Genomic DNA, 16,583 nt, shown 5'->3' with positions numbered 1-16,583 from the left:
TCCCAGCACCGTTTATTGAGAAGGCTTTCCCTAATCCACTGTATGTTTTTGGCTTTTTTGTTTAAAATTATTTGCCCATATAAATATGGGTTTACTTCTGGACTCTCCATTCTGTTCCACTGGTCCATGTGTCTGTTCTTCTGCTTATACCAGGCTGTTTTGATTATTGTCACTTTGTGGTATAATTTGAAGTTGGGCAGAGTGATGTCTCCATCCTCATTCTTTTTTCTCAGTATGGCTTGGGCAATTCAGAGTCTTTGTTGCTTCCATACAAATCTGATGTTCTATTTCTTTAAAAAAAATGCTGATGGGATTTTGATGGGAATTGCATTAAATCTATATAATGCTTTAGGTAATAAGGTCATTTTAACAATGTTGATTCTTCCAATCCAAGAACACAAAATATCTTTCCATTTCTTTGTATCTTCTTCGATTTTTTTTAACAAGGTCTTGTAGTTTTCATTATATAGATCCTTTATATATTGTGTTCAATTTATTCCTAGGTATTTTATTCTTTTTGTTGCAATTGCAAAAGGAATTATTATTTCTACTTTTTTTTCTGACACATTATTAGAGTATAGGAATGCTATGGATTTTTGAACTTTGATTTTGTATCCAGAAACTTTACTGTATTTGCTTATTTTTTCTAGTAGTGTTCTTGTGGAGTCTTTAGGGTTTTCTATAGAGAGAATCATGTCATTCACAAATAGTGACAGTTTGACTTCTTCATTTCCTATTTGGATGCCTTTTATATCTTTCTCTTGCCCTATAGCACTCGCTAGGACCTTCAATATTAAATTGAATAACAGTGGTGTTAGTGGACAGCCTTGCCTTGTTCCTGATCTTATAAGAAAGGTTTTTAGTTTTTCACTATTAAGTATAATGTTGGCTGAGGGTTTGTCATAGATGGCCTTTATTCTGTTAAAATACTTTTCTTCTATACCTATTTGTTAAGTGTTTTGATCATAAATGGATGCTGTATTTTGTCGAATCCTTTTTCTGCATCTATTGATATGATCATATAATTCTTATTTTTTAATTCGTTTATGTGGTGTATCATGTTAATCAATTTGCATGTGTTGAACCATCCCTATGTCCCTGAGATGAAGCCCACTTGATCGTGGTATGTAATCTTTTCAATATGCCACTGTATTTGGTTCGCTAGTATCTTATTTAGGATAAGATTGTACCTGTGTTCATGAGAGATATTGGTCTGTAGTTTTGTTGTTGTTGTTGTTGTTGTTGTTATTATTGTTGTTGTGTGTGTGTGTGTGTGTGTGTGTGTGTGTGTGTGTGTTATTTTTACCAGATTTTGGTATCAGAGCAATTATTGTCCTCATAAAATGAGTTGGGAAGTATTTCCTCCTCTTAGATTTTTTGGAAGAGTTTGAGAAGAATAGGTATTCAATTTTCTTTGAATGTTTGGTATAATTTATGGGTGAAACCATCTGGTCCTGGACTTTTACTTTTTGATAGGTTTTCAATGATTGTTTCGATTTTCATATTCTGATAAGTCCATTTTGATTTTCCAGTTCCGATTCAGTCTAGGAAGATTGTATTTTTCTAAATACCAGCCATTTCTTCTAGGATATTAAATTTGGTGTTATATACTTTTTCATACTATTCTTTTATGATCCTTTGTGTTTCTATAGTATCTGTCATAATTTTCCCTCTTTCATGCCTGATGTGTCCTTTCTCTTTTTTCTTTAGTGAGTCTAGCCAGGGGTTTGTCAATTTTATTAACCTTCTCAAAGAACCAGCTCTTTGTTGCACTTATTTTTTCTATTGTTTTCTGTTTCAATTTTGTTTATTTCTGCTATACTTTTGATTATTTCTTTCCTTCTGCTGACTTTAGGCTTCATTTGTTCTTCCTTTTCTAGTTTTTTAAGATGAAGTATTCAGTTATTTATTTGTGCTCATTCTTATTTTTGGAGTAAGGCCTGTAATGATATGAACTTTCCTTTTATGACTGCTTTTGCCATGTCCCAAAAGTTTTCATATGTTGTACTATCATTATCATTCATTTCTATGTATCTCTTGATCTTTTTTTATTTCTTCTCTGACCCAGTCATTTTTCAGTGGCATGTTGTTTAATATCCATGTATTTGTTGTTCTTCCTGATTTCTTTTTGCAGTTGATCTTTAGGTTCATAGAATTATGATCAGAGAATATGGTTGGTATGATTTCAATTCTTTTATTTTTGGGGGCTATTTCTGTGTCCCAGTATGTGGTCGATTCTTGAAATGTTCCATGTGCACTAGAGAAGAATGTATAAGCAGCTGTTTTGGAATGGAAAGTCTCTGTAAATGTCAATTACAGACAGGGGTGATTTAGGTCCCCTACTACGATAGTGTTTTGGTCTGTTTCTCCCTTTAGTTCTGTTAGTAATTGCTTTTTATATTTTGGAGCTTCCTGATTGGGACCATAGATATTAATAAGTGTTATGTCTTCTTGGAGCATGATTCTCTTTATCATTATGAAGTGTCCCTCAGTATCTTTCTTTACCTTTTAGATTTCTAAGTTTATTTCATCCGATATTAGTACTGCTACTCTCACATTACTCTGAAAGTCATTTGCTTGAAATATCATTTTCCATTCTTTCACTTTGAGTCTGTATTTTTCTTTTGAGATGTGTCTCCTGGAGGCAGCATTGGGTGAGTTTTGTTTTTTGATCCATTCCACAACTCTGTGCCTGTTTATTGGTGAGTTCAGTCCATATACATTTAGGGTGATCATTGAAATATGAGGTCTTCTTATAGCCATTTCATCTTTTGCTTTCTGATAGCTCGGTGTTTTCATTGCTTCTTTGTCCTTGTGTTTCTGTTTACTTTCTTTTGGTTGGCTTTTGAGGGTTTTCTTTTTGGTTCTTCTTGTTTTATGTTATATGCTTCAGTTCTGAATCTTTGGTGTGTGGTTACCATTATGAATATGTAAAGGATAGTTATATATATACAGTGGTCCATTTTTTTCTGAACGTGACTTATCTCCCTTTGACTTATTCCCCTTTGTGAATTGGATCTTTGAATCCTTCCCTTTTCTGTCATTGTTATCTCAATTTCTTCCTATGTATTCTGAATGTTCATTACTATCTTTCTATAACAATTCTCTTATTATTTAAGGTTATAATGCCCTGTTATTAGTAAGGGTCACACTTCTGTGCTTCTATTTGCCTGATAGTCACTTTATTCCTAATTATTATTAATTTTTTTTGTTGTTGTTGTTTTGTTTTAGGAGGACTGACCCCTTTCAGTATTTCCTGTAGTGCAGGCCTCATAGTGGAAAATCCCTGAATTTTTGTAGGTCTGGAAAGGTCTTAATTTCTCTTTCATATCTAAAAGAGAACTTTACTGGATACATTATTCTAGACTGGTAGTTCTTTTCACTTAATGGCTTAAATATTTGATTTCATTCCTTTCTGGCTTGTAAGGTTTGTTCTGAGAAGTCTCATGATAATCTAATGAGTTTTCCTTTATAAGTTACCATTTTCTTCTCTCTGGCTGTCCTGAGAATTTTATCTTTGTCGTTGATTTTTGATAACTTTAATACAATGTGTCTTGGTGAAGACCTTTTTGGGTTGAGATTATTGGGTGTTCTGTTGACTTCTTAAATTCTAAGCTCCAGCTCATTCCTTAGATTTGGGAAATTCTTGTTCACTATTTGTCTGAAAATGCTTTCTAGTCGCTGCTCTTTTTCTTCACCTTCAATAATGCCCATTATTCTTATGTTTCCTCTTCTGATCGTATCAACTAGTTCTTGTATTTCTCTTTCTTTATTTTTTATTCTTCGGTTTCTCTCTTCTTCCTTCTGATTTATTTCTACATTTCTGTCTTCGATATCACCGATCCTTTTCTCCATTTGGTCGACTCTATATCTCGGGCTTGCTATTTCATTTTTCAACTCTTGCAGTGTGTTCTTCATCTCCAAACTATCTATTCTGTTCTTCTGGAGGGTTTCAATCTCCTTGCTCTGCTCATCTAGTTGTTTTTTTTTCAATTCCTGAGATTGTTGATATGATTTGTTTTGAATCCCACTGAGTTTTTTCAGAAGTACTATCCCGAAGTCTCTGTCATTTAAGTTGCATATTTCTATGTCTGGAAGCTCATTTTCTGGAGATTTTTCTCTTTTTTTCTGAGATGCCTTGTCACCTTGGTTGTTCATGGTGTTTAATGGACTATTTCTCTGCCTGGGCATTAATGAAAGTGTATTCTGCTGTTTTTCCAGAAAGAAGATTTATTAAATAAAGATCTCTCTCTAGCCTGCTGCAAAGAAGGTGCTCTTCTTTTGGTTTCCGGTAAGTGGCGTCTAAGCCTTTTGGATCCCTAGCAGTTTGGGCAGTATTTGCTCAGATTACCCTGGGGCTCTGAGGTGTTCAGTCTCAGAGTGTATGGAGGTAGAGGCCTTCTGGGTTGGGGACTGGGGACTGCAGCTCAGCTTTGGTTTTGCAACTGGGGCTGGTAAAAATCAGCTGTTGTTCTCTGTGGTCCTGCTCTGCTTCTCAGCTTTCTACCCTGATAGCTGGGCCCTCAGGTCTGCTGCGTACAAACTCTGGCACTTCCAGGCAGGGTTGTTCCAGAAAGTCGCTACGCCTTCACCCCTTCTCTTCCTCCTAGAGGGAGCTCCAGTGGCTGCGAGAGGCAGCTTCTTTATTACTCCCAGTCCACTGCCTGAACCCGGGGTTCTGACCCGTGGTAGCTCTTAGGCGCAGATCCCACATGTGCAGATGTGCTGGTGTGCAGTTTTGGTGGTTTTTTTTTTTAAGTTTTAGTTGTCCAGCTTATTGTTGTTTCAAGGGGAGAGATCTAGGACATCTCTCACTCCACCATGTTTCCACTTGGTTTATTTCTTATTTCATCTTTATGTGGTATAATTAACAAATAAAATCGTATGATAGTTAAACTGTATATCATGGTATTTGATACACATACACTTTAAAAAAGATTCCCCCTGCCTGGTTAATTAATACAAACACCATCTCACATATTTACCTTTTTTGTGTGTGAGAACATTTAAGTTCTACTTTCTTAGCAAATTTTAATTATACAATACAGCGTTCTCAACTGCAGACAGCATGTTTTACATTAGATCTGCAGAACTTATTCATCTTATAGCTGAAAGTGTGCACTTTTTACCAATCTCTCCCTACTTTTTCCATCCTCTAACACTTGGTAATCATTTTATTTTGTGAGTTTGACCTTTTTAATTTTTTTGTCTCTCTCTCTATATATATGTTTATGTAGTATATTTGTCTTATAATGTCTGGCTTGTTTCTCTTTGCATAATGCCCTCAAAGTCTATCCAAGCTGTTGAAAATGATGGATATCTTTCTTTCTTATAGCTGAATAATATTTCATTATTTGTATTGCATCTTTATTCATCGACTGAACAATGCTTAGCTGTTAAAAGAACATAGATTTTTAAAATCTTGGCTATTGCATTAATGCTGCAGTGAATATAAGAATACAGATATCTCTGATATCTTGTTTTTACATCCTTTGGATATGTACCCAGAAATGGGTTTGCTAGATCACATGGTAATTCTATTTTAATTTTTTATTTTGAGGAACATCCATTCTGCTTTCCACAGTGGCTGCACCAATTTACATTCTCATCAACACTACAAAAAGATTCTCTTTTCTCTGTGTGCTCATCTATATTTTTAATCTTTTGTGTTTTTTTTTTTTTTTGATAATAAGCCTTCTAACAGAGGTGCATTAATATCTTATTGTGGTTTTGATTTGAATTTCTCTAATTTTTAATAATGAGCATTTTTTTTTTTCATGCAGCTATTGGCCATTTTTATATCTTATCTGGAAAAATGTCTACTCAGTTCCTCTACCTATTCTTTAATTAGATTTTTCTGCTATTGAATTGCATAAGTTCTTTACATATTTTGGATATTATCACCTTATCAGATATATAATTTAACAATATTTTTCTCAATTCAGTAAGTTGCCTTTTCATTTTATTGACTTTTTTGTTTTTTTGTTTGTTTGTTTTTGCTATGCAGCTTTTTAGTAAGATGCAATCACTCTTGTAATTTTTTATTTTGTTGCAAAATCCAAAAAATCACTGCCAAGAATAATGTCAAGGAGCTTACCCTTATGTTTTCTTCTGGAAGTTTTGTGGTCTAGGTCTTACATTGAAATGTTTAATCCATTTTGAGATTATATTTGTGTTTGATGTTAAGATAGAAGTCCTGTTTCATTCTTTGGAAGAAGCTGTTCTGATTTCCCAAGATTTATTGAAGAGACTATCCCCACCTTCCACTCCCCCCATTGTATAATTTGGCTTCTTTGTCTTAAATTAATTGACTATATATGCATGGGTTTATTTCTGGGCTCTATTATGTTCTGTTTATCTATGTGCCTATTTTTATGCTAATATAATACAGTTTTAGTTACTACAGCTTTGAAATGTAATTTGAAATCAGGAAGTTAGATGATTCCGGCTTTATTCTTTATTCTCAAGATTGTTTTGGCTATCCAGGGTCTTTTATAGTTTCATGTAAATTGTAGGATAGTTGGTTCAATTTCTGTGAAACTGCCATTGGTATTTTGATAGATATTGTGTTGTATCTGTAGATTGCTTTGGGAAGTATGGACATTTTAACAATATTAATTCTTCCAAGCTATGAGCATGGAATATTTTTCCATTTATTTGTGTCTTCAATTTCTTTCATCAATGCCTTTCAGGTTTCAGTATATAGTTCCTTTACCTCCTTGAATAAATTTATTACTAGTTGTTTTATTACTTTTGATGCAATTGTAAATAAAATTGTTTAAATTTTTTTGATATTTTATTGTTAGTATATAGAAACACAATAGATATATTCATATTAATTTTGTTTCCTGTTACTTTCCTGAACTTGTTTATTAGTTCTAATAGTTTTTTGGTGAAGTCTTTAGCATTTTATATAAATCATATTATCTGCAATAGTAATGGTTTTACTTTTTTCTTCCCAATTTGGATGTCTTTATCTTTTTCCTTTGATATCTGTGGCTAGAATTTTCAATATTATGTTGAATGAAAGTGGTGGTAGTGGGCATCCTTGTCTTTTTCCAGATCTTGGAGAAAAAGTTTTCAGCTTTTCATCATTTAGTATGATGTTAGCTGTGAAATAAGCATATACGACCTTTATTATATTGAGGTACGTTTCCTCTGTACCCATTTTGCTGAGAGTTTTTATCATAAATGAGTGTTGAGTTTTGTCCAATGCTTTTTCTTCGTCTATTGATATGATTATATGATTCTTACCCTTAATTCTGTTAATGTGGTGTACCACATTGATGGATTTCCACATGTTGCACCATCTTGGCATCCAAATAAGTTTCACTTGATCACGGTGTATGATATTTTTACTATATATTGTTGAATTTGGATTGCTAATATTTGTTGAACTGCTGAAGATGACTGCACTTATGTTCATCAGGAATATTGACCTATAATTGTTTTTGTAGTATATTTCTCTAATTTTGGCACCAGGGTAATGCTGGCCTTGTAGGAGTTTGGGAGTTTTGTCTCCTCTTTAATATTTTGGAATATTTTGAGAAGGATAGGTATTAATCTTTAATGAATATTTGTAGAATTCTCTTGTGAAATAGTTTGGTCTAGGAATTTTTTTTTTGCAAGTTCCTTTTTTTTTATTATTTAATTTTGTTATGAGTAATTGGTCTGCTCAGATTTTCTGCTTCCTGATTCAGTCTTGGAAGATTGTATATTTCTAGAAATTTGTTTATGTCTTCCTGGTTGTTCAAATTTTTAGTATATAATTGTTCTTATTTTCCTTTTATAATCATTTGTATTCTTGTGGTGTTAGTCATGACTTCTCTTTCATTTCGATTTTAGTTATGTAGGCTCCCTCTTTATTTTCTGAATGAGTTTGGCTAAATGTGTATCAGTTTTGTTTATTTTTTCAAACAACCGGCTCTTACTTTTATTGATCTTTTCTATTTCCTCTTTGTCTCTATTTTGCTTATTTCTGCTCTGAACTTTATTATTTTATTCCTTCCACTCACTTTGGGCTTTGTTTGTTCTTTTTCTAAGGTTATACTGTTTACTTGAGACTTTTCTTGTTTCATGAGGTAAACTTGTATTGCTATAAATTTTTCTTCTAGAACTGTTTTTGATGTCTCCAATAGATTTTGGGTCATTATATTTCTATTTTCATTTGTCCCAAAATATCTTTTAATTTCTTCCCTGATCATTTTGTTAACCCATTGATTGTTTGGTAGCATATTGTTTAGCCTCAACATGTTCGTGTTCTTTTCCCAGTTTTGCTTTTATAATTGATTTCTAATTTTATAACATTGTGACTGGAAAATATGCTAGATAGAATTTCAATCCTCTTAATTATTGAGACTTGTTTTATAACCTAACATGGGGCATAGACGAAAAAATGTTCTATGCGTACTTGCAAAGCATGTGTATTCTGCTGTTCTCGAGTGCAATGTTTATAAATATCTATTAATTTCATCTGGTTTAATGTGACATTTAAGGCCCCTATTTTTTTTTTTTAATTTTCTGTCTGAATGATTTATCTGTTGATGTTAATAGAGTGTTAAATTTCCTACTATGACTGTATTACTTTCTATCTCTCCCTTTATGTTTGTCAATATTTGCTTTACGTATTGAGGTGCTCCTACATTGGGTACATAGATGTTTATAAGGATTATATGCTCTTGTTGGATTGGTTCCTTTATTGTTAAGTAGTGTCCTTCTTTGTTTCTTTTTATTGCCTTCTTTTAAGTCTATTTTGTCTGATATGAGTATTGCTATCCAAGCTTTTTTTTGTTTGTTTCTATTTGCATGAAATATCTTTTACCATTCCTTCACTTTAATTTGTGTGTGTCATTCAGTGAAATGAGTTTCATGTAGACAGCATGTATACAAATGTTCTTTTTTTTTTCATCCATCCAGCCACTTTATATCTTTTCACTGAAGCATGTAGTCCATTTACATTTAAAGTAGTTATTCAAAGGTAGTAGTTATTGCCATTTTATTAATTGTTTCTCATTATATTCATGGTTCTTCTCTGTTCTTTCCTTCTTTTTCTTCTTTTCTTGTACATTAAAGACTTTCTATTGTGGTTTGTTTGGATTTCTTTCTCTTTATTTTTTGTGTATCTATTATAGGTTTTTGATTTCTGTTCACCATGAACTTCATATATACCAAGTTACATTTATAGCAGTCTATTTTAAGTTGATGATTGCTTAAGTTTGAATGCATTCTAAAAGCACTACATTTTTTATACTCTCTGATATTTATGGTTTTGTAATTATATTTTAATTCTTGGGGTCATTGTTTCTTCAAATAGCTTTTCTATCATTTTGTCTCTCCCTTCCTTTTCTGGAACTACTATGGTGCAAATGTCAATACACTTGGTGTTATGTCAGAAGTCTCTTAAATATCTTCATTTTTTAAAATTCTGTTTATTTTTTTTTTCTTTCTGTTCTGATTGTGTGTTTTCCTCTATCTGGTCTTCTGGGTTGCTAATTTGTTCTTCTACATGATATAATTTGGTGTTCTCTCCAGTGTATTTTTTTTATTTTAATTATTATATTCTTCAGTTTTATTTAGCTGTTTTATATTTTCTGTCTCTGCGTTGAAATTCTCAATGAGTTTACCTATTTATCTCCTGAGTTCATTAAGCATCTTTATAACCATTGTTTTTAATTCTTTATCTAGTAGATTGTTTGTCTCCGTTTTATTTCATTCTTTTTCTGGAGTTTTGTCCTGTTGCTTTATTTGAAACATATTTCTTTGTCTCCGTATTTTGGCTGCTGTCTATGCTTATTTCCACATATTAGGCAGATCCACCATATCTCCTGGTCTTGACAGAGTGGCCTTATGGAGAATGTATCCCATCAGGCTCAGCAGCACAGTATCCCTAATCATCAGAGCCAGGTGCTTCAGGGTTGTTCCCTGTGTGAGTTGTTTGTGCTCTGCTATTGTAGTTGTCTGGTGATTATCACTGGCATATCAGTTGATGAAATTAAGGTCAGACTGACTGCCTCTGAGGACTGACTATGACCACAGTGAACATACTATTGTGCAGGGGTTGACCTCTCAGAGTGGGATTAGCTTTAGTAGGCATGCTGAAGAGTTTGTCAGGCATGGAGCATCTGAAGAGGGTCTTAGGTGCAACCCAAGGCTGGTGCCACTTGTTCCAGCTTTAGGAACATTTAGTGAGAGCTACAGTGCAAGGCAAGATCAGCTACTGCTTATGCTGGCTTAAAGTTGTTTGGGAAAGACTATGGTCCACATTGAGTCCAGCCAACTGTCACTCCTGGAGAGCTTGACAGCTGTTAGGAGAAACTGCAGTGCAAGCTGAGGCCAGCCACTGTTTAAGTGGAGGGTCTGGAGCTGCTGGACAAACCTCCATCAGGGTGTGGGCGGGGGGTTGAATGGGTTAGAAGTCTCAGAGAGACACTAGAGTGGGGCAAACATTGTTAAACAGGTTAGTGGAGAGTGACAGATTTTAAACCTGCTTCTACTGGGCAAAATAGGGGTGAAGAAACTCAACGAAGAAACAGTAGTGCCTACCAGCATGTCCATTCCCTGAGAGAGTTCTCACTATTCACTGTCCCTCAAGCCTTTGCCCTAAAGTTAGTCAATTTAATTTCTTCACCTATGACCCAAGTGCTTCTTGAAATGCTGCCTCTGTGCTAGAGTGTGGAACGAGTGAGTTCGTATGTGAACCATTTAAGTATATTATCTTTCATAACTCTTCTTCAGTTTCAGAAATAATTCCCACTGGTATTCAAAGCCAGATCTTAGAGGGACTCCTCTTTCTGGCACAAGTAACTAAATCTTGGGAGTCTGGTGAAGGGCACAGACCCTTGTTCTTCAGGGGGAACCTCTGCATCTGGAATTTCCTCCCACTCATTAATTTCCACACCATAGGTGTGGAACCTGACCAGAGGGCATCTATGCATATTCAATCTATCTCAACATGGCTACTTCTTTATATCCTTAGTTATAAGAATTCTGTTCAGCTATTTTTTAGGTGGTTCTCAGTGTAGATTTTTCTGTTTAATTTTGTTGTAATTTTAATGTGTTTGTGGAAGGAGATGAGTTGAGAATTTACCTTCTCAGCCATCTTGACTCTACCTCTCTTTGAAATCCTTAAACTTTTGCTTGTCTGGAAAAAATCTTCATATCTACTTCAATTCTGAAGAACAGCTTTGTTAAGTACAATATTCTTGGATGCTATTTTTTTTTCCCGTTTAGCTCTATTTTCTTTTAATTTTTATGATGGTGACATTAGTTAATAAAATCCAGTAAGTTTCAGGAATACAATGCACCAGTAAGGCATATATAAACATTGCATTCTGTGTTCACTGCTCATATTTAGATTTCTTTCTGTAACCACATATTTGACCCCTTTTACCCCATTTACCTTCTCCCTTTCCTTCCCTCACACCTTGTGGTAACCACTAGTCCATTGTCTATGTCCATAAGTCTCTGTTTGTTTGTCCTGTTCCTTTGTTTTCGTAGGTTTATATCACATATATAAGTGATGTCATGTGATTTTCCACTTTTTCTGTCTGGCTTATTTCATATAGCATGATTATCATAAGGTCCATCCATGTTGTCACAAATAACAGTATTCAGGTCATTAAACCATGTTAAGTTGATTTTGGTGTATGGTGATAGAATACAGTCTAGTTTCATTCTTATGCAGGTGACTTTTCAGTTTCCCCAGCGCCATTTATTAAAGAGATTTTCTTTTCTCTACTGTATGTTTTGGTCCTTTTCTCAAAAATTATTTGCCCATATAAATATGGGTTTATTTCTGGACTCTCGATTCTTTTCCACTGGTCTGTGTGTCTGTTTTTCTGCCAATACCATGGCATTTTGATTATTGTCACTTTGATTATTGTCAAATAGTATATTTTGAAGTCGGGCAGTGATACCTCCAGCCTCGTTCTTTTTTCTGAGGATGATTTTAGCGATTTGGAGTCTTTTGTGCTTCCATGCAAATCTGATGATTTTTTGTTCTATTTCTTTTAAAAAAAGCCAATGGGATTTTGATGGGGATTGCATTAAATCTGTATAATGCTTTAGCTAATATGGTCGTTTTAACTATGTTGATTCTTACAATCTAGGAACATGGAATATTTTTCCATTACTTTGTATTTTCTTAAATTTGTTTTGATAAGGTCTTATAGCTTTTATCATGTAGGTTCTTAATATATTTTGTTAGATTAATTCATAGGTATTTTATTCTTTTTGTTGCAATTGTGAAAGGAATAATTTTTTCCATTTTTTTTTCTGACACTTGATTATTAGAGTATAGGGACGTTATGAATTATTAGAGTTTAAGAATGCTATGAACGTTGATTTTGGAACCATAAACTTTACTGCATTTGTTTATTGTTTCCACCAGTGTTCTTGTGGAGTCTTTAGGGTTTCCTATAGAGAGAATCATGCATCTGCAAATAGTGACAGTTTGAATTCTTCATTTTCAATTTGGATATCTTTTATACCTTTCTCTTATCTGATTGCACTTGCTAGGACATCCAATGTTATATTGAATGACAGTAGCAATAGTGGACAGCCCTGTCTTGTCCTTGATCTTAGAAGAATGGCTTTTGGATTTTTACTCTTCAGTATGAAGTTAGCTGAGGGTCTGTCATACATGGCCTTTATTATGTTAAGGTACATTCCTTCTAAATCGATTTTGTTAAGTGTTTTGATCATAAATGAATGCTGTATCTTGTCAAAGGCTTTTTCTGCATCTATTGATATTATCATATGATTCAGATTTTTTATTTATTTATGTGGTTATTACATTAATTGATTTTTGTATGTTGAACCATTCCTGTGCCCCTGGGATGAAGCTTACTTGATCGTGGAGTATAATCTTTTAAAAATGTTACTGTATTCAATTTGCTAATATCTTATTTAGGATTTTTGCATCTGTGATCATGAGATATTTGTCTGTAGTTTTCTTTTTGTCTGTGTGTTATCTTTACCAGGTTTTGGTATCAGAGTAATATTGGCCTCATAAAATGAGGTAGAAAGCATTGCCTGCTCTTAGATTTTTTTGAAGGTTTTGAAAAGAATTGGTATTAAATCTTGAATGTTTGGTAGAATTCACTGGTGAAGCCATCTGGACTTGGACTTTTGCTTTTTGGTTTTTTAATGATTGTTTCAATTTCTATATGCTGATTGGTCTATTTATATTTTTTAGTTCTTGATTTAGTCTAGGAAGTTATATCTTTCAAAGTACTGGTCCATTTCTTCTAGGTTATTAAATTTGGTGTTATACACTTTTTCATAGTATTCTTTTGTGATCCTTTGTATTTCTGAAGTATCTGTCATACTTTCACCTCTTTCATCCCTTATTTTGTTTATTTGTGTCTTTTTTTTCCTTTAGTGAGTCTAGTCAGGGTTTTGCCAATTTTATTAACCTTCTTAAAAAACCAGCTCTTTGTTGCATTTATTTTTCTATTCTTATTTTTTTTCAATTTCATTTAATTGTGCTCTAATTTTGATTATGTCTTTCCTTCTGTTGAATTTAGGCTTCGTTTTTTCTTCCTTTTATAGTTTTTTCAAGATGAAACATTAGGTTGTTTATTTGGGCTTGTTCTTGTTTTTTTTGAGTTAGGCCTGTAATGATATGAACTTTCCTGTCATGACCACTTTTGCCATGTCCCCAAAGTTTTGATATCATTATCAAATGATATTATCATTTGTTTCTTTGTATCTCTTGACCTCTTTTTATTTTTTCTCTGATCCAGTCATTCTTCAGTAGCATGTTGTTTAATCTCCATGTATTTGTGGTTCTTTCTGTTTTCTTTCTACAATTGATCTCCAGTTTCAAAGCATTATGATCAGAGAATATGGTTGATATGATTTCAAACTTCTTATATTTGTTGAGGCTATCTTTGTGTCCTAGTATGTGGTCAATTCTTGAGGATGTTCCATGTGTACAAGAGAAGAATGGATAAGCAGCTGTTTTGCAATGAAAGGCTCTGTAAAAGTCAATCATGTCCAGTTGGTCTAATGTGTCATTTAAGGATGTTATTTCCTTATCGATTTTCTGTTTGGATGACCTGTCCATATCCGACAGTGTGGTATTTAGTTCCTGTACTATGATAGTGTTTGGTGTTTTTCTTTCTTTAGTTCTGTTACTAATTGCTTTTTATATTTTGGGCCTCCCTGACTGGGAGCAATAAGTGTTATATCTTCTTGGGGCATGATTCCCTTTATCATTATGAAGAGTCCCTCAGTATCTTTTGTTACCTTTTTTTTTTTTAAATCTATTTCATCCAATATTAGTACTGCTACTTCCATTTATCCTTGAATGCCATTTGCTTGAAATATCATTTTCTCCCCATTCACTTTGAGTCTATGTTTGTCTTTGGAGCTGAGATGTATCTCCTGGAGGAAATCTATAGTTGGGTTTTGTTTTTTTGATCCAATCTGCAACTCTGTGCCTTTTTATTGTTGAGTTCAGTCCATTTACATTTAGGGTAATTGTTAAAATATGAGGTTTTCCTACAGCTGTTTTACCTTTTGCTTTCTGGTAGCTGGGTGTTTCCATTGCTTCGTTGTTCTTGTATGTCTGTTTTTGTTTTTTTTTTTTTTTTTTTTTTGATTGGATTTTGTTGGTTTTCCCTCTGGTCCTTCTTGTTTTATGTTATATACTTCACTTCTGAATCTTTGGCATGTGGTTACCATTACGAATATGCAGAGCATAGTTATATATATATATACATAGTAGTCCATTTTCTTCTGCATATGCCTTATCTCCATTTCCCTTTGTAAATTTGAATCTTTAAATCCTCCCTTTTTCTGTCATTGTTGTCTCAATTTGTCCCTACGTATACTGAACATTTATTACTATCTTGCTATAGCGAATCTCTTCTTATCATTTAAGCTTACGATGCCCTGTTCTTAATAAGAGTTGCACTCCTCTGCTACAATCTGCCTGCTAGTCACCTTATTCATAGCTATGTATTTTTTTGCATTTTGTTTTAGGTGAGCTGACTTCTTTCAGTATTTCCTGTAATGCAGGCTTTGTAGTGGAGAATTCCTTCAATTTTTATGTCTGTAAAAGTCTTTTTTTTCTCCATCATATCTAAAGGAGAGCTTTGCTGGATACATTATTTCTGGCTGGAAATTTCTTTCATTTAATAGTTTCAATACTTGATTCCACTCCTTTCTGGTTTGTAAGGTTTGTGTTGAGAAGTCTGAAGATAACCTAATGGGTTTTTCTTTATAAATTACCATCTTCTTTTCCCTGGCTGCACTAAGAATTCTTTCTTTGTGTGTGATTTTTGATAATTTTAATGCAATGTGTCTTGGTGAAGGCCTTTTTGGGTTGAGATAATTGGGTGTTCTTTTGACTTCTTGAATTCCAAGCTATGGCTTTTCAGGGAACCTCTGTTATCCAGTTTGATGATGTCTCAGCTATGTGTCCGCACCTTGGATGGGGGAGGGCTCAACAGAAGAACAATGGATACCGCCGGCACTCCTGCCTGGGAGAGAACCTTGCCTCAGACAATTTGGTGTCCCCTTGTCATATTCTGGTGCCACGCCGTACAGTCCACCCAGTGATGGTGCTCATAGTGAGCAGGTCAGTCACTGCAAAAGTCTGGTGGCAGACACGTCCCCTTTAAGAGGCGTCTGCAGCTGCCGGCTGCCACAGCCTCTGTCCCACTCAGCTGTTCGGGACCAGGCAGCCTCGTGTTTTTGCCCTCCCCTACCTTCTATCATTGCACATTGATTAATTATTCCTTTCTCTAGTTGTAGTGCTTTTGCTCATCTAGATCCCAAGGGCCTCTACTTGCTGTTTGTTCTGTGTTTTTGTCACAAATTTGATGTGGCTGCAGGAGGGATGAACAAAGCATCTGTCATTTACACCATTTTTCTCCTCCTCCTCTCTAATTCCTCTCCTTTCAGTGTGGAACTACATTAGTTTTCTGGGGCTTCCATAATATATAACCACAAACTGTGTGGCAGAAAACTATAGAAATTTATTCTCTCACAGTTCTGGAGCCTAGAAGCCTGAAATCAAGATGTCAGCAGAGCCATGTTCCCTCTAAAGATGCAAGGGAAGAATCTAGTCAATGCTTTTCTTTTAATTTCTGATGTTTCTGGCAATTATTTATGTTCTTGGCTCTTAGACACATCACTCTAATCTCTATCTCCATTGTTAAGTAACATTCTCCATATGAGTCTATGTCTCAGTGTTTCCTCTCCTCCTCTTATAGAAACACTAGTACTATTGAAATAAGGGCCTATACTCCAGAAAGAATTTAACTTAACTAATTACATGTTTAATGATCTTATTTCCAACTGAGGTCACATTCTGAGATTCTGGAAAAGACATGGAACTTAGGGAGATCTCATTCAACCCTGAACAGGAATTGACCCCATAACTTGCTTCTAACCAATGGAATACTACAAAAATGATGAAATGTATATGATTAAATGCATGTGGTTTTGTTACATAAGATTGTAATGATCATTTTACTAAGACTCTCTTTTGCTAACTTTCAAGCAATATGATTTCATGGTATGTGCTGCCTATAGAAAAGGCCATATGTCAAAAAATGGAAGTCAGCCGATGG

The sequence above is a fragment of the Pteropus vampyrus genome, unplaced genomic scaffold (genome assembly GCF_000151845.1).
Source record: "Pteropus vampyrus isolate Shadow unplaced genomic scaffold, Pvam_2.0 Scaffold87, whole genome shotgun sequence".
NCBI lineage: Eukaryota > Metazoa > Chordata > Mammalia > Chiroptera > Pteropodidae > Pteropus > Pteropus vampyrus.
This window is presented reverse-complemented; position numbering follows the sequence as displayed.